Source organism: Rhea pennata, chromosome 4 (genome assembly GCF_028389875.1).
Source record: "Rhea pennata isolate bPtePen1 chromosome 4, bPtePen1.pri, whole genome shotgun sequence".
NCBI classification, from domain to species: domain Eukaryota; kingdom Metazoa; phylum Chordata; class Aves; order Rheiformes; family Rheidae; genus Rhea; species Rhea pennata.
Window position 1 is genome coordinate 53821699 of NC_084666.1, and position 20150 is coordinate 53841848.

The 20150-nt window shown below is 36.2% G+C and overlaps 1 long non-coding RNA gene across 5 annotated transcripts in view; it reads right to left on the reverse strand.

The window, feature by feature from the left end:
- Positions 1-20150, reverse strand: part of LOC134139979 (uncharacterized) — a 239305-nt gene that overhangs the window by 158043 nt on the left and 61112 nt on the right. For all 5 annotated transcript variants that reach the window (XR_009958298.1, XR_009958297.1, XR_009958299.1 and 2 more), the window contains one exon: positions 1523-1659. This is a non-coding gene — a long non-coding RNA (uncharacterized LOC134139979). The remainder of the gene's footprint in view (positions 1-1522; positions 1660-20150) is intronic.

Below are 20150 nucleotides of genomic sequence, written 5' to 3' on the forward strand. Positions count from 1 at the left end.
GGTATCTATCTCACAGGTCTACAGGCAGAGTCCTGAGTCTTTCTGCTAAGTGCATTCTTTTCTTTGTTTCTGCCAACACAAAGAGAAGCTGTAGGGGAACTCCTAGAGTAAGTCCTTGCAAAATGTAGCATCATCTGAGATGAAATAAAAGACTAGCAAGAAGAACTTGGAAGTAGTAACTGAACAATTTTACTTCACTGTTTTAATCAAAGGCTTCACAGCAGAACTGGCTGAACAGTCATAAATATACATACATATTTTCTCTTTTAAATGCTTATTTTGTGTTTAAAAGTATAGTTTTCTTCATTAGTGCATACGTATATCACCCTGTAACACTGCCGAATTATATCTAAAAGCACGTCCTGAAGTTTATATACGAATGTTCCAATTTTCAAAAGCACTTTGTGTCGGGCAACCTGTTTACTTTGAATTCAGTGATAAAATTCCTGTTGCTTCCAGTTAAAATCCGAATTAAATAATTCCTGCATGCTCTGAAAATCTGTACTCTCCTCCCCACTCTGTCCCTGGATTTCAAATTCTGACCTATGTGTGCAGACCATTTATATGGTCTAGCTCTTATTTGCCTAGCTCTTTTCTTGAACTTTTGTTCAGCCTTCATGCAGGCCTTAAGTAAAGCAAGGAGCTAGTAGGCTGGGGAGAGAAAAATGCTTCATCGTGAAGAAAAAACGTGCAATAAAAATCTGCTTTGAGACTATATATTCTTTCCTGGAGAGCAAGGCCTAGACATTTCTGTCATGTTCCAAATCTGCACTGCACTAGGCCTTTCACAAGCAGGTAAGTCCTAGACAAGTGATATCTTGTAAACTCTAAGGCAACATATACCTAATCAGCACTCAGCTGGGGAGGAAGCTTAGCAAGTAATGCTAGGCGAGTCAATAGCCTGTAATAATATGAAATTATCACATATTCAAAAGACTTCTCAATATTTTATTTTTTGTGATGATGGTCTAGTTTCACCTTGTGATAACTCCAGAGACTTCAGTGGATTTAAACAAGGGATAAATTTGGCCTGATGTGTCTTACAGCTTGCAGTGAGAATGACCCACCTTTTCCGGCATTTGCTGTATTGCATAGAGAAGCATGACTTTATTCTCTTTTGGAAGTCTCTTGAACTTGTATGAAATAGCTATTCCCAAGTGATTACTTCTTTTCTCAACCAATGCAACAAAAGATCATCACACAAAAAAAAAAAAAAAAAAAAAAAAGTCCCATGGTGATATTTCTTTTGAACGCATGGGCAATGCTGAAAACGCAACAGCTTCTGCACACATACATCTGTCTCTTGCCTCCTTCTTGCCCTATTAGCTCCACAGGAAAGTAAAGGAAAAGGAGCATACTAAAGCTTTCTGCATCATCAGGGTGAATCATTCTTTTACTTCTACTGTTGTAAGGATGGCATTGGTAACTGGAGAAAAGGGAGAACATACCTTCAGTTCTTCAGATTGTTACAGTTTAATGTAAAGTTTAGAAGGAAGACTAAAAGAAAAAAAAATCCACTTACCAGTCAGCGTGAATTGCTTCTTTTCTCTCCCTCCCACCACCACTCCAGATGAAAAAGCAAATATTTTTAGGCTTTTCTTCTTCCTTCTCTCATCTGCTAATCTCCTTTTTTTTCCAATTATCTTCGTAAATTCAGGTCTAGAAATAAATAGAATACTTGTTAAAAATGCGGCCCAGTGTGTGACTTCATTACTTGAAACTGTACCTAAGGATCACCTATGTCTGGTTGAGCATGACTAGGGAAGTGTATGACAGTGTTTCCATTCCTATCCTGGCTGTTTACTAGAAAATTTTAGATCTCATCTGAAGATATCTTCCAAAGACACTGTCTAATTATAGTAAAGTAACTGAAAGGAAACAGAAATTAATTCAAAGAACTTCAGAAATCTTTCTTATTTAGAAAGTTAATCACTTTAGCAGGCTGTTAGTCTGGCTTGAGTTAGAGTTACCTCCTGGGTTCAGGTACTACTTGTGCATTTTAACTAATCATTTAACTGCAAAATTCACAAGTAATCCCTGGAGCTGGGACACAAACCTAGGACTTAGTCTTAGAAGAGTTGACTCTTTGACAGGTTACAGAACCCAACTTTCTCTTGTCTACTCTTGCTCCTCAAACCCCAATTTGTATTTCTTTCTATGCAGAAGCACATTACAAAAGGGAAGAGGGAAAATGATCCAATAGCAGCATGGCAGGCTGTACAGCTAGGACGTCTGCATAAGAAGTGGAAGCAGTGGATTCATCCTCCTTCATACTGGCGAAATTCTGTATCACTGATTTCTACTTCTTTGGCATGTTTCTAATATGTAGGCTATTTCACGAGAGATGGGAAAACCTCTTTCTTTCCTATATTTTGAGTTGAACTCAGTGCTATTCTTCAGTGTTAATTTTGTCTCAAGGATAGATCAACTAGGCCTAACGGATTAACTCTTATTGTAGATTTATAGAAGTTCAAAATTCAGAGATCATCATTTAAGTGCATCTTTTGCATGACCTTAAGCATCTATCAGCTAGAGCTGTAAATTTTTGGAGCACCTAAAGACATTTAGCTTTATTTACCAGTTACATATAGACATTTCCAGACCAGAACATCTTAAACTGCAGGGGGGAGAATCAGTCTTGAACCTAGATGTAAAGATTTCACCAAATTCTTTATTATCTACCATAATGGTAGTCAGAAGAAAATACACATCTTACATCAGAATCTATTTTGTTAAAAGTTCACTTTCCACAGTAATAGGATAAGTGATAAGCTAATTTCTTTCTGCAGATGGGTGTGTTTCTGTTTCAAAAATTCCTGGTGAAAAAAACTAAGTTAAAAAACAACAACCTTGATTTCTCAAAGATAATTCTACGGATAAATTCATTTGGCAAAATAGTAGCATATAATGTTTCATTAGCTTGTCTTCTACCTCTGAAAAAGGAGTTACAGATTTTGTTTTATTCAGCTGAACAGCTGAAGCTAAAGCATTATCCAGTAGATATCCCTTGGATTGATAAAATTACCCAAATCTTACAGGAAGCTGCAGATTTTTGATTCAAGAATAGAATGACCACAGGTAAGGGAAAAAAAAAGAAAAAAAACCACACACTTGGAGTACTATGAAACATATGGATCAGTTCCAAGAATTCTGGGCAATTTAACCATATTCTGACAGGCATGGTAAAATTAGGCAGGATGAAACTATTCTTCAGGCATAAAATCAAATAATCAGAAGTGTTATCATCAACTCTACTTTTCTCATCAGTACATGAAAAAGCTAAATGCAAGCATTCTTCCAATAATCAGCTGCACATCTGCCTTTGAGATGTCAACTCAGTATTGGTAATTTTATCAATTGTCATCCTGTGTCTAAACTTCCTGTAGTGAAGAAGGTGACTGAGAAGTTTATGTTAAACAGCTGTTATGCCATCTGGCATCTTTGACTTCCATGACCCTTTTCAATCTGGCTTTCAGCCTAGGTGAGGTACAAAGACTACATTGGCTTAATTGGTCTATGATCGCCTCTTGGCAAAGTACAAAGGTCAAGTTTCCATGCTGATTATTGTAGATTTGTCAGCAACCTTTGTTAGCATGAACCATTAAGTTTTGTTGACTCATCTGCAGAAACTGGCAGGGATGGCCAAAAATCAGAGCAGTGACTCCTGTCTCTCCTATCCGCAAGGTCTCCGAGGGTGATGTCGGACAATTGCTCCTCTGCCCTGAGGGCTCTGGTGAGCAGGTTTTTCAGCGTTCCACTCTGTTGCCTTCCTTGTTCAATGTTTTTGTCAAGCTTCTCGGGGACAGAGTAAGACACTTGGGACTGTCATGTCATCAAAACGTGTGTGACATCTAGCTTTGTTCAGTGTGCTTCTTCATCAGATCCAGATGGTAAATTTGACCCATTTTCCAGCACTTGACTAGAGATTGGGATGGCTAAACTGACTCAAATTCAGTTCATCTATCAATTTATTTTTACGGGAGCTGTTAGGAATTGGGAAAACATAAAGTGAGGTTGGCTGGGAACTGGGTTCAGTCAGAGTCGTAGGTTACATTTTAAAAGAACTGTTCAGCTCAGTTACGTAGGCTAGGCAGCTCTCAAAAGACCTAGAGATCCGCTACTACTTAGACTGTTAGCAATGGGGATAAATAGAGAATGTATGTCCAGAGACAAAAAACAACAACAAAAAAAACCAACCTGGAGGAGTAAAATCTTCTGCCAGCTCAGACATAAGAGACAAAAGAGTGCACTTCTCTCCTCTTCCTTAATCTACCAATGCTGGATGAGGAAAACACAAAGGAGGCTTCCAATATGAAAGCTTACAGCCTGCAAGAATGTTTTTGGTACTCCTCAAACATGGCATGCAGATATCAAAGAAAGACAACTAAAGGAACACCATCGAGCTACTCTTGCTTCTCAGGAACTGACACAGTAATGCTATCTCAACAACATCATATCCTTCAAAATCCCCAAACCTCTTGGATATCAGAGAGTGTTCATTTGAAATCTAAACAGCACGGATATTTAGGTTAGGAAGAATGACTGTAGCATAATTTACATAATGCAGATGCATGTGAATTTGTGACTTTTCAAACCTACTAGAAAAACAAACCACTCTTCTTCCTCGACTCAGGGTTTTCATATTTACTTATGACCATATTTAATCACTATATTTTAATCCAATATCAGTCTCTTTTTTTGCTGAAAGACAGATCATATTCAGTATATAAAATAACTTCAATTTTGCTGCAAAAATTATGCAGGGTGGATATCTGGTATCTGGGTATCTGGCATCAAATATATATAAGAAAGTATACTTATATGCTGCACACAATATAAAGATATTTCTAGACTTAGGATGCAATTACAATTACCAATAATTTGAGGTGAACTATTAATATGAAAATTTGGGCAAAACTAAGCAATACACAAATATGAAAAATGAATTAAGGTTAAATGTAAAAAATACCCAAACATGTAGAAACAGACATAAGAGGCTTGTTCCTGTTACAAGGTTTAGGCATTGATCATGCAGACATGATCAATTTTAGAGACCAAGAACCTCAGCTTGGAGAGAAGTGGTTTTAAAAGATATTTTAAAAATTTTTCCTCAGTGTCACAACACGGTAAGGTTGTGACATGGTAAGTTAGTCACAACTGAGCTAAGGTTATCTTGAGGGTACTTAAGCTGGTTACAAGACTTATCTTTTCTGCATTTGCAATGCATTTTCAGAAGAATTACTGCATTCTCACTTATAAATTACTGATAAATACTGTTGACTAACTTTGCCATTATGAAGAGGTCTTTCTACAGTTGTTTGCTGAGGAACAACAAATATACTCCCTCCGCTACCCAAATTTTGTATTTCTTATCTTTTTTGAAATTTATATGGCTATGCCTTTATATATTAGAAGAATATTTTACTCATTTGCAAGCCAGAGAACCAATTGAATATATATGCTTATTCCTCATTTATAATAATTCCATTGCCCCACACAACAAAAGCTATCTTCAGTGATCTATGGCAATTTGACTAAAGAAATATTCACTTAGTTTTCCTTTAAGAGTTCTATTGAATACTTTACAATAGTTAACTAATGTAGAAGTGTAATATGTACGAACTTTAATTTTTGAATCAGGTAAGAGTTTGGGATGGACTTTCAGTTTAGTATGTTCGGAATGAAAACGTATACTATTATTAGGATTATATTACTATTTGGTAGCATGCAGTTTTAAACATTTCCAGTTATCTTAAGCAACTAACTAATGAAAATACTTTGTATTCAGGTATCTTGCAGAGTAACTATGTGCTGTTTCATTTGTCAAAAATAAAAATTACTACACCTCTAGAATTGGGAAGGTCATAACAATGATTGAGCACTCCACATGGCAACCAGGCCTTCACCAGAGAAATCAAACCAGGTTTCTAAGTCACTGACTACATCACAAATACAAGAAATACAATAAATTATAATGAAGGTTTGGATAACAATAGTTTTATTAGTATAGTTAGATATGCACTGCACTGAACTCTGAAATCACGTGGACATTTAATTAAAGACAACTCAGGATAAAAATACCTTTATTTCTCTGTAAAAGTTTAAGCCCTCATCCTGCCACTAATGGTCAAAGTTGTACCAGTCCCTCCCTACCCAAAGCAGTGAAAACTGCAGTATGGAAATTCACTTTGCATAGGAGATCAGCTGTTTCACTGAAACCTGAATTTCAGAAGTCTCATCTACAACACAATTATCTAATGAATTCATAAATCACTTACATTTTACACAGATAGTATAATATCCAGCTACATAAAGTTTAACTCAGTTATAGTATTTAATACAGAAACTTATGGGATTTTTTTTTTTTTTTTTTTTTTTGTTAAGTACTGGCATTTATTGCCAAATACAGAGAAAGTTCCATCCATCCCTAAAGACAGATGTAAGGCCACACATTAGCCTCCTACTTGCACACAGAAGCAGATATTGCTGTTACTTGAATGATAAAACTAATGGACGTGCACATACACAGAATGTCATCGAGAAAAGGTGCGTTCCAAGGAAAAGCTAGGTGGGAAGGAGACCTTGAACTGCTATTAATTATTCTATGACAACAATTTTTTTATATATAGTTATACTAAAGCTACTTAATTCTAACTGTGCACTACAGTTAGAGACAGTTGTGTGTATTTTAACTACGACTCTTTTGCTAACTGGAGTTTTAGTTTCATTTCATATGAAAGAAACATAGACAGAAACAATAAACAACTGCTATCTCAGTTACTAATGTCTCCCAGGTATCTGTCTCCCTCTATGGTGACCTTTCAACAGAGATTGCGTCGTAGAAAGTCGCTAATTTCTCAGACAGGATTCACTACTGTTTCAGGAAATACTAAATTTCTGTTAATTTGATCGGAGCTAAGGAAAACTAAGATACAGCATCGAGAGGCAAAAAATTTCCTTGAGCCCTGTTGATTTCCTATCTATCTCCTCTGGCATGAGTAAATATAGTAGCTAATAAATCAGTGGTTCCAGTGTCAATGAACTGAAGAAATTTTATCGTTATTTATCCATAGGATGTTTTGTGTTTGTCTTTTCCCTTCACAAAGTCTTTAAAGACATAAAGAATAAAATGCGTAATAACATCTTTTCACTGTTTTTAAAAAGGTTTTATTTTTCTTCTGATTGGTGCAGAGAGGGTTGTGCAATCCTGGTTAACAAATCCCAAGTTAATATTTTCTAAATTATATTAATTAGGGACTCAGGATGGTCAATTTTTTTTCAATTTTAATAACTGCAATTTCCTGGATTCCTTACTTACATAAAAGTCATATTAGCAATTACAAGACAAGTTATATTCACACACAAAAATATTTGTAAATATGCACTTTCAACACATTAGCATTTTAAGTAATCAAAGAACAGCAAAGGTTTTCACTTCTAAGCACAAAAATGCATTAGCAATAACATTCTCTTTATTACTTAAGGAACTGAGACTTGAAAGTGGTTTTAAAATGAAATTATTTCAGTAAAGATCACGTCATATCAAGAAATCAGTCAGAACCTTAGCCCTGGCATCACCCCAGCATGGTCGGTTACCATATATCATGTCTCAAAAGACAGCCAGTAATGGAGTGCTTGTCTTAATTCCATTTATATGGCTGAACAAAGTCCATGTTTATATTATAAATACAAAGGTCAGAAATACACAAAAGGTTTTACTCTCCTGCTGAGCATTATTCAGGCCTATCAAAAACATGTTTTGCCTCATATTGCCTTGAAAATACATTTTGGCTTGCCCCACTGTTAACCTATTTGGATAGGTGACAACTGCACCCAGCAATGCCCAGCTCATACTACTGCTTCTGCAGCAAGTGCAAAAAAACAGGTGAAACTGATTTCTCATAAAGACCAAGGCTAAAGTCTTCATCAAAAGACAGGAGGAAGTAAACCCTCTTAAATGGAAGATATCCCAGATAACCTTCCCCAAACTGTAATTCTCTGGGGCTCCCTCAATTTGTAATTCTTTTCCATGAGTGCCATCTGACATCATTGGGTTGGGACGACCAGCCTATAAAACATCAGTCAACTTGCCAGCTGGATGCACAGATGGGGGGGGGGAAGTTAATCAAAATATTTGGTAAATACAGTTCTCTTATTCATGATCCTCCTTATCTGTAACTGTATAAAGCTTTTTAAACTTTATCGTGCAAAAGAAAAAAAAGGGGGGGGGGATTTATTAGTTTCTTGTTAATCTGGACTGAGTCAAAGCAAATGGTTAACTTCATCAGTCTGTTCCTGAATTTAGTGACTCATGAAACAGGTTGGGAACTGATTTTCACAGAAACCAGAACCTTTATATGTTGTTCCAGAGTATTTAAAGGGCAACAGTAAATATTGATAGTGTTGATCTCCATTTAGCTGTAAGGGCCAGTTTGGGAAGTGAAACAAGCTCCAGTGGCCAAAAATGCCTAAAATGCTGCACTGCAGCACCAAGCAGACCCTGAACAACATGATTTTGTTAAATCTGTAGAGGTTTTTTGAAATAACCCTGGATAATAAAAAGGTATTATACAGAATTCATACTTAACTTTGTAGGTATGTTAATGTTTGTTTATCCCAGATCACAAAGAGGTGGTTCCTCCACTTAAGTGAGAGCAGCAAAGATGAAGGACAGAACAGCAATCAATCAGGAGTAATATTCTTCAGCAACATAGGAGATATTTCCACCTGCAAAATGTAGCCTTCTCTTCATGACAGATTACTATTATAAAATGAGTGAGTGCTCATATCAAATATTTAAACTGGCAAGTTGGCTCAAGTTTTGGTTCTTCAGTAGAGGATTATTCTAAGGCTCATGAGCTTAGGTAACCAAACATTGAGGTAAAATAGAAATTAAGAAGGAAAAAAACTCATGACTTTTATTTACGGTCTTCTTTCATTCCTAAAATTGTTCTTCCTAACCTATACTACTCTCAGTCCAAATCTGGACTAGCTGTAGATAAGATTTACATTTCCAAATTATAAATGTATAAATCTCTTTAAGAGTTTTGGATCCCCTGTTCAATTCAAGGTGAAGACAGAAGTTGGGGAACTCCTAAAGTTTTCAGAGTTAAACGGGGAGGGTTTGTCCAGTAATGTATCTCTGATGACCAGTTCAATAAAGGTCTACTATAAAAAAATATTTCTTTCTAAGATTGGCAGAGGTGGCATAAAAAATAGATGATGTAGTGGACTGTGAAGGGCACTGAGTAGTTCTGCTACCTTTGAGGAAGGGAAGAACATTTCCCCATATTTTACCTACCCAGTGGACAGGTATCTTCCTACTGCACATCTTTCATGCTAACTCTCCATCTTCACTGCGCTGATAGAAGAGACGACCCTAGCTCTACCAAGCTCTCTTTTCCATGTCAGAAAATTCCTTTCATCTCTCATATCCTTCCATTCTGCTTGTATCACAACTTTTAATTGTTATAACTATTTTAAGAGAGTCTAGCCCATGTCCAGTTTTATGTTTGAACCTCTTGCTCTTTTGTTGCTTCACTGTGTCATGACTGGAACAAGACCAATAGAAAAGGCAGCAGATAAAGACTTGTAAGACTTGTAATCCTCTCTTGGGCTGTTTTTAAATATTTAGCCTTTATGATTTAAACAAGGAATCAAAAAACTTTTGTTTTAAGCCCACATCAGTGAGGTCTGATTTTATTTCAAAGAACTGAATGACTGTTTCTCAAGCACAACCAATCTATTAGTAAGAAAAACAGGCATTCACCCATTACACACTTGTCCCCTTAAAACAGGCATTTACCCACTACACATTTGGATGCCCTCAAATTTATCACACATACTTCTCCTGTATCAGGTCTCATTTCGACTTAGACTTTTAGCCACAGAGTTGTAAAATGTTTAATCTATCAACTTCTAACCCGCAAACTGAAACAACGCTACTTCTCCCCTAGATTTGCTGCCTCTGCTTTTAAAATAAAGCTGTACAATTGACGCTGCTTGTATTTTTAAAACTAGTTTCCTCAAAACATTTTTGGAATTGCATTCTGCACTTATTTTCCTTAGGAAGTTTTGATTTATTGGCCAATTTTAACTCTGTTTGAGAAAACGATAGAGGTACCAAAGAGACTAAGTTCCTACAAGCTTTGTGAAAAATTGATGGGAATGTTAAAAAGTGAAGTAGTGGATTAAATATTTATTACACATTAAACGTTTCCCACCTGAAAAGGCAAGTGTGATGTCAATATTTACCCACCTGTTCAGACTGATCTGGTGATTGACCAATGTGAATGCACATACTTCCTAACCAGGCAGAACATGCTCATTTAACAGATAATTAAACTTGACAAACGGTCAAGCTGGGGCTACTGGCTGAAGAGGGGTAGTTAGGGAAATGGAAATATTACAGAATGATGAAATTCAAAGGATATATAGGAAGAGCAGGAATTACTCCAGTAAAAGTACAGAGATCAAGGAAAAATAGCCTTTCATTTTTACAGTTCATGTTTTCTATTGCTTGACACAATGTCTCATGTTGACTGAACATCACTAATATTAGCCAGTAACCCTGCAAGCCTCTGCACTTTAAAGCTGCATGCTAGTATTTCAGGAGATATATGAGACTTGCACCATCACCATGCCAAGACTACAGGAGCTTATAATACAAAGATTAATATGAAGATCAATTCAAATACCTGTTGGGCTACAAATGTACATAAGCCATCCTACATATTCTAAAATTACTGTACACTGAAGACAGAGCTTGATTCACTACTAATCTCTGGAGTCCAAGCCAGGACTCGGATTTTATACCTGCTGAAATTTGAGTATGGATCAGATACAAACAAGTTCCAGAGTTTCGAGAGTGGTCTCCCCCACAGAAAAGCAAACGAAATGTCAGTAAAGCAGATTTCTCTACTATGCTACATTACAGATAAAGAAACTAGAAGAGGTTTACATCACTTAGCCAAGATCACAACAAAAAATCTACGTAATCTTATTTTAGAATGGAGTATCTCTGGAGATTTTCAAAACCCACCCGGATGCATCCTGTCTAACATGCTCTAGGTGACGCTGCTTGAGCAGAGGGGCTGGACTAGACAATCTCTAGAGGTCCCGTCCAACCTCAGCCATTCTGTGTGAATCTGTGATTTCCCAGTTATTGATGGAAACGGCATTTTATGTTGCCATGACCTTACCTTCAAAGGGTAAATATAATCTTCACTCAAAGAGGATCTCAAATACTGCTTTAGCTAACAGAAATCATAGAAGTACTCGGGCTTAGTTTTTCTAGAATATTTTCCCTGTTCTGTCATCAAATCAATAGTGAAAGTACTAACTACTTGATATGTTCCACTTAATATGTTGGCTTACTTACACTATAGGAGCTGCTCTGGTTTTCTACCTGTTGTGCATTTAACTTTTAATATAGACATTAGTTCTCTTTCTTGCTTATAAGAATGTTATACTGTAATCATGATAATCCGTAATTTTTACTCCCTATTAAGCTCATTAGTCCTAGTAATCTGCCAAGAAAGAAATTTTAGAATGCTTTCATATAATGCTTGTGGCAAATCAGTCTGGGTTGTTTCTTTTCACCTTTGTTAGTCTTATCACTGTAAGTTTCCTTAGAGGCTTTTAAACTGCTTAGTAAGTTATTACCAAATTTTCCTTGTTAACTTTAATCTGCTTTGTTCAAAATTTTAGGTCTTCCTTCCTCTCCTCCTGTAGATATACTGAATTACTCTCATTCATCCAGGGCCCTATTTACCCTGTGTTCATTTCCAAACATTGACTAGTAATTCAGAGAACCCTTTTCAGCTAACTCCTTAGCTAGCTTACTATAATTTTCATCATGCTATCCTGATTTAGGCATGTATAACTCATCTAAATACTCCTGACCTATTATTTTCCTATTCTTATGTTCATTGCCCTAACTGGTAATGGTGATTATTTGTGATCATGTGCTCAAAGTAACTAAAAATGTAAAGAGCAAAGGTATTAAACATTTCAGCCTCATTTGTTTTACCCCTTACTTGCTTATCTGCCTGGCTAGGCAATGGATCTATGGTTTCCTTCCTCTTTCTCTATTTTCAAATGTAATTTTAGAGTCTTTCCAGAATCTGTTATCATCTGTTATCTTGATCACACATGCTTATTTCATATCCATTCTTAGCTGTATCTCCTTTCACATTCTTGTATGATTCTGTTTTAACGTTCAGGTCCCTGAAAGGCCCGAGTAAATCCATGTTTGGTTTCCTGCTCTGCTGCACATCACAACAGACCCGCACTGCACCTTTAGTATGCTCCCTTTTCAAAACTGCCATGCCTATTCTGCCCTCTTTTACATGCTTTCTTCAGGGAATTCCTCATATACCATTTTTTTAACTTCATAGCTTTTCAGTTGTTTTTTTAATCTATGTTTTCATTCTGCTCTAAACATTTTCTCTACATATGCTATATTGTTTTTTTTTTCATGATTGCTTTTATCCTAACTGCTAAACACACTCAGAGTTGCAACTAGTTCCTCAGAAGTAAGACTAAAATGGCTTCATACTCATAGTCTTATTCCGAAAAGTAGAAGCATTCACGCTGTTAAAATGCATGCTGCTCAACACTGTGATACAGTATTCATGAATTTTGTTGCTATTGTAAGCTTTTTGCATCAGAAAAAATTTACCCAGGACTAATCCACATCAGCTGAACAAATTGCAAAATTCTTCATGTACCTTTATCAACACATGTTGGCTGTCCGAGTCTTTTTTTTTTTTTTTTTTAAGGGCTGTACGAATCAAAAAAAAAGATGTGACAGGCTAAAAACAGCATGAAAATAACAGGGGGGAAAAGGTACTTCCAGTTAAAAAAAGACAATTATTTCTCATCATGCAAGGTGAGAAAACAAAAATTATTGCACCAACATAAAACAGCATCTGCACTTTTCTTAATACCGTCTGTCCCTAAACATTCCTTCGGCAATGTGGAATGATAACAGGGTCTCAGTGAACAAAACAAAAAAGAAGGTGATAATTAAGTAATTAAGCACCATCCTGCTCTTCAGCCTGTGATCTGCTTGATGTATTTAGGGAGGCTAACACATTACCTCGGATGACATACACAATTTCATGATGGCTTCGTAAAAGTGTTGACAGTGGAGTGCTCAGGCAGCTTCATATACAAACAGCAAAGCAGTATTAATTGTGAAGCACAACTGGGATGCAGCTGCAGAGTAAACTGCCTATAAGAACCAAGCACCAAGAAAAAAAATCACCTTTTGTTTGTTTATAATCCCCTTTAGGCAGTTCAAGTAAACCTCTAAATTTCATTTTTTCCCCACTGACAGCAGAAAAAACACAAAAGAACACTGTTTTCTGCAAAAGCACAACACTGGCACGCAAATTACGAATTAAGAGTTTACTACTTTTATGACCTCATTTTCAAGTTTTCTTCATATAAGCTACTCAGGAGAGAATGTTCTGGGACTAGTAGTGTAATTTACACCCAGACAAAGTGTAAATGACACAACACTAGCATTTCTTCACACAAGGTCATTATGATCTAGTGTTGTTTTGCATCCACTGTGCAAAGGTACAAATAGCTGAACAAGATGGGAGGTTACAGAAGTTTGGCTAATAAAACTTGTACTTTTTTTTTCCACATGCACTCTTAGTCCTTTTAATATTAAATGGTTATGGAAAGTGTTTGTTATTGTGCCAAAAAAAATTTGTTTTGAAATCTACCATAAAAGCGCTAAAGAAAAAATTTGCTTTGGAGATCGCATTTCCCTCACATGTTTATCTATAGGGATTTTCTTTATTTCATTAATAATATTCTAACAGGAATGCAGGTAGTAACACCTCTTAATCAAACCCTACTGTTCTTGCTTCATAAAAAATGCTACACCTGGTGAATCACCAATTCTATGTAATACAGAGAAATAATAACTCATGCTCATTTCTTCACCTCACCAAGGTGTTAAAGTTGCACATTATTTTGAACAGAGCGAGTTAAGTTTTTGCTAGTGCTCCTTACACTAATGCAGATCACCCTTGCTTAAAGAACTCTGGAACTCCAGTCAGATACAACTGCAGTCCTAGCAACCTCAGGAGAGGGTTTTAAGAGATACTACCTTCAACAGTCCTGTCCAGCCTTCTGCTGGAGGTCCATCTCTCCCTGCTTCAGCAAGGAGAGTCACCAGCAGTGATGAGGCTTCTGCTTCCTCACCAGAATTGCTTGCTACCTTCTAATCAGCTACTGAATAAATATAAGTTCACTGAATCTTCAAAAGACAGTACAACTCGTTAGTACAATTGTTTTGGAGAGTAACTCACTGTACAACATGGAGTCATATAGAAGAACTAGGTCTAAAGAAGTTTTGTCTTCTGAGGCATTTTATTTGCATTTTGATCAATACAATTTAGTCTTTCTGGAAGGATACATTTGCAAAGTTCACTCTAAAGGTAGCTCAGCTACCACCACAGGGTACAGTATTGTATGAGATTGCTATGCATTTAAGGCGCTTCAGACAGCCTATGAACCCTGTTTCCAGCAGTCAGGAAAAGTGAGGGTGCTGAACCACCATACAGAGTGCAACTGAGATCCTAACACAGGAAAATAAATTAAATGCCTTCACTAAAAATGGAAAGAGTATTCCTCTGAGCATACAGCAATTGGATGAAAATTAAATACATCAAACACTAAGACAACCAGTATCTTGCTTGGCAAATGAAAACAAAAGACTTGATGATCACTGTGGTTAAAAAGTGAGTGGTTTTGACAAAGACTAAAATAAACTTCCACATTAAAGTAGCTCCACTATATCTGCAAGTAACATCAGCAGAGCAGCTGAGCAGGAATATTAATTTCTGACTTGAGTTAATGTGACAGGAACTGAGCAAAAAGGGCAAACTCAGAAGAACGAGGCAAATTCACTGATAAGATTTTGCTGGGAGCAGGCACTGGTGGTGACAGAATCAGAGAATAATTTTGGATGGAAAGGTCTTCTGGAGGTCACCCGGTACACTCCTCTGCTCAAAGCACACTCAACTGCAAGTCTAGATGAGCAACAAAGTAGATACTCATCACAGGCCTAACCCATACTTTTCCTGCAGGCTCAGAGAGAAAATCTGGTGTCATCCCACTAATCTCTGAGGAAAACGCTTCTCTGAATGCCATTTATTCATAAAGCAGATTAAGGAAATACTTCTACTGAAATTCTATTGAAATTGTCCCTGCCTGCACAAAGGTTTCACCTTTCATCCATTTTGTTTAATCCAAATGTGTAGGTTTTTTTCTATCCAAATGGCAATTTTAGCTAGCATTTGTGTAACAGTTATCCAATCATTTAAACTAGTGTCCAGAGTTTTTTACTGATGAGGCACAAACTAGGTGATCTAACTTGACTGGCCCAAACAACTTTTTAATAATGTTTTTTTTCTTGAATGATGACTGTCTTTTGAGGCTGGTAATAGCTTTCTCTAAGAGTTTTCTAAAAGTATTTTAGAATTTATGCTGTGCAAATATTCTTCAGATTAAGCAATTCATTGAAATATCTGGGGTGAGTGTTGAAAGAGTACAAGCAGAGGAAAGGACAATTTAACATACTGTTTTACTTGATATAAATACAAGTGGTTTTTCTGAGGCATTTATTCTGCTATAATTGTGCTGATCTTGTATTGAGAAAGCATATGCAGGAAATGTTTTTTCATCAAATGATCAAGAAAGATAATCCAAAGTACTCTATGCCAATGTTGCAATTAATTATGTTAAGCTTTAGCTTTATTCTTGTTAAAAGCACTGGGAAATGCTGGGAACTGTACCTCATCCTGCTGTGGGTATTATTTTGTATGTCACCACTGGAGGACAATACATCGTTACGTGGTAAACACAGCTAATGTTTTCTTTGTATTTAAATAAATTATGTTGACCAAAATGTTGTTTTTCAGTATGCAGTACACCTACTAAAATCTACTGTGATTACTAAGTAATGAAATAAAGACTGATACAACAAGACAGACTAGCATTTGGAACATACTTTTAAAAACATATGCACTAAAAGTCAAACTATGCCTACAGCAAAATTTTGCCACGATGTTTATTAATTAGAAAAGAGAGAGCTGATATATGATTTGGGTATACACACCATGTGTCTTTCAGTATGTCATGCCAGACAGAACATTTTATACCCAGCTTGTCTTTTGTGAGGTAAAACTTTAATAAGATAATGCACATGCCACTGTGTACATTAATACAGAATGATAAATGCATTTCATCAAATTGACCAATCTTTATGACACTGCTAATATCATGAAATAGATAGGTAAGCACCCATTCCTTCTAGGAGGTCAAATTATGTTTTCAGATATTGCGCATTGAGCTGAAAATTAAACTCCTTTTTAAACATGGAATTTTATTTGGTACAAGTAAATGCCTGTGTTTGAAACTGTTGACCTTAAATAGCTGATCATTAAAGTATGAGCCATTTGTCCAAAAATACTAAAATGGATTTTGGACGGCTTCCAGAATCTCAAAGAATTATGTGTCAATGTAAAATGGATTACACACTTTTTCATTGATGAGTCTAGCCTTTCAATTTCATTATTTCTCTTCTTGATGTGTATACAAGATATACATTACGCTTTAGAAACATAAAGGTCAGCTTGAGGTAGTGCCAATTAAATGGATAACTCACATTGCTGTACCTTCCCATTTCTTCTATTATTTCTGTTGGCAATGTTAAAAATGAGTAACATTTATTGCTTTGTCCAGTATTGGGTTTCTGATTCACTCTGACAGAATACCATTAGCAGTTATTCAGAGTTTGACCAGATACTAAATTTAGTTATACTATCTTTTAAGGTCCAATACTGAATAATACTGAACACTTTTTGCTGGAGTATTGCATGCAATTCAATTTCCTCTGATGTGAATGGAAGTCCACAGATTGCAGAAACCCTCAACAAAGCATAAAGCTTTTGCTTTGGAGCAAAAATATTTAAAAAGAAAAATCACTTTAAAAATAATCAACAGCTGTCTGTGTTACATAAGCAACCAAGAGAATCTACACTAACACACAACCAAGACAGAGAAATCTATAAAAACGGAGTTTTTTCAAACTCTCAAGCAAAATATCCTACTGAAATCATCTGATAATCAAAAAAACATTGTTGTCTAATCATCAAAGATACAGAAGTGCCTTAAGACGCAGCATAGCTATGTCATATGCAATAGAAGCACAAAATGTTGTGTTACAGTATCCCACAAGTGGTATCCTATCATAAAGCAACTGTTTCGGGCACTAAAACTACAAAGCAGAAATCCTAATCTTTATACTGTCAGGCTTTCCAGTTATACAAGAAAAGGGAAAATGTGGTTTTGTTTTTTTAAAAAAAATAATATAAAAATGGGCTGTCAGCCAAGCTTCAGGTCCTCCTAAGGTTAGGTTGTAAGAACAGGAAGATACAATAGGCTAAATCTGCCTCTAATACTTAAGGCATCTTTAAAAAACTCAGAACATCCATCTATTAAATGTAGGATTTAGGTTGCAAAGCCAGTCTGGCAAATGCTTTAGGAATTGAACTACACAATGTAAAAGAAGACTTAGAAACTTTTCTCAGAAGACCCAAAATAATTTTCTTCATGGTTTGTTAAAAAATTTTGAAAAAAAATGAATGCTTCTGTGTTATCTGAAATCCTTGTTAGTTACTAGTGCTACAAAAACACTCTGTTTTACAGAAATTCAAACAAGTTAGATAACTGTTTGAAATACTCCTGACTTCCAGACCAGCTGAAGATTTTATAGAGTAAATAAATGTTTTCATATAAATGATAACAATTGAGATTGTGCCTAAGGGGTGGTCTGAATGCATTAGACAAAAGCAATCATTTTGTTTTTAAAGAAAGAAAATAAGCATGTTTTTTGTAGCAACGAGTTTAACAAAAAAAAAAGGGACTATCCACAAATCTTCTCAGTCTTCACCAACAGCACCTGATGATCTGTGTCTGTTAGCATTATTTATGTAACACACATGAAATCGGGAGCATATGTACCTAAATTATACGCACCTAAAACTTCCAGCCTACCAAAGAGACGCCTGACACACCTACTGCCACCAATAATATAAATTCAGCAGTGCAGGATTTATCTTTTAAAGTTTGTAAAACTCCCCAAAACTCAAGGCTCTTCCCTGACTATCTTTCAGCTCTTAATTCTAATAAATCTACAAAGGCAGGCTTACAGCTAACTAATCCTTTAATCTCCCAACTTCTGTTCTAATAGCTAGACATCAATGTGTTTTTGACATTCAACCAACAGTAATTTTAGAGTACAGTTAACACAGAAAGCAAATGAGTTAGCAGAGAAACTCTCTGTTACAGTTAGTAATGCTGTAACAGAGAAATCGGATGTCTTCAAAGCTTCTTAACAAGTACACTGACTCAGTGCATGGCACTTCTATCAGGGCGCTTGCTTTGTTGCACAAGGTTCCCAAGCTGAAGCAGACATCAGGAACCACTCGTGAGCAACAGCTGGCAGGTTACCTTCAGAGATTTGTGGTGATCTGTGAATCAAGTGCAGTAAAGTCAGGTGGAGGCCCAGAAGCTTGCAGCCACATTGCTGCAATAAAGTGATTTTGTAAGAGGTGTTTATTTATGCTAAAATATGGCAGAAATACTGAACAAGTGATATACAGTGAGAAAGTATGTATTTCATTAGCATTGTAAAGGCACATCAGTACAACCTGCACACATAGAGTACTTTTCAGTATAATGACTTTTTTTTTCCATTAACTACAACTCTGCTACTATTAAGTCATGAGGCCCTAGTAACTGGAAGGTGCTTCCACCCCCACACCAACATTGCGCTCCAATGTTTTGTTACAGCTTTGTTTAATGCAGCTATCATCACTCAGATCACCTGCATCAGTTTCCCAGGAGTCTTTCAGTCAAATACAGATTCATTCTGAAGTTGCTGTATATTATTACAAATCCCCAATGGTGATTACGTGCTTTCTGGAAAGGTGACGGCAAAATAGGATGTTACATAAAACTGCAATGCTTCCATTGATTTCCATCAGTTTTGCATTCCTGAAAGCAAGTTAGTGAGACTGTGTGCATCTTATCAGTAGAGAAAAAAAAAAAAAAAACTCCATCAGTCTTCAAGAGCACTATTCCCAAGATGATAGCTGGGGAAATGAATGGAGTCCAGGTAAAAATGCAGGAAGTGGAGGACCAAGAACAACGTGGAAAGGATAGAAATGTGCGTCACTTAAACTGTGGTTTGGCAACACTGAAGGAAGAAATAGTTTTATTGCCTTGGAAAATGAAGCTAGCAGCAAATGGACTGAACTTTGCATCAAGTGAACCAGGGTTCCTAAAGAAGACCAAGGCCAATGGCAGAAGCGTAAGGCCCCCAAGCAGACTGCATCATCTAGTTATGCTGACATCCCACGATGCAAGAAGATTTGGAACATGAAACTTGCATCATTTTAAGAGAAGACAACCTTGCCTCTTTTTTTTTTTTTTTTTTTTTTGACAAAGAGGATTGTCTTTGAATCCTCATGAAGCCATAATAAAACTGTATTCCCCCTATCTCTGCTTCTTTGGGCTGTAAAAACACCATGCAAATGTTTCCCTTAATTGAGAAAAATATATTTTGTAACATGGTAGGAAGACTTCTGCCTCAAGACTATTTTACAAAGAAGTGGTTTAATTTCTAGCTTGCTATCAAATCAGAGTAATTTCTCAGTATGAAAATATGAAATTACTATAGGATAAGCACCAGTGACATCTGTCCCCTCCACCCCCACTTTCAATCTGGAGAATGTATTTCCTGAACACTTCTGTAAACAAATCTGCGCATGTGTACTGCTTTTTTTATATTTCAATCTTTTTCTCATTAGCGACATATGTATTTGCCACTATAAAATCTTTTAGGTTGCAAAGAAAATTGGGAGAAAGATATTTTCCTTAAATACTCTCCCTCTCCCCAAAGCAGGCTATGCTCTAAATTTTATTTTAGTTATGCTGATCAGATTAAGAATAGGAGATATGCATTTCTCTCCCAAGATATTAGTTTGACATATATAGCCTTGTTCGGGAAATAAGAGAGATTTCATACATTTCATCATCTTTCTGATCTTTTAATCCATATA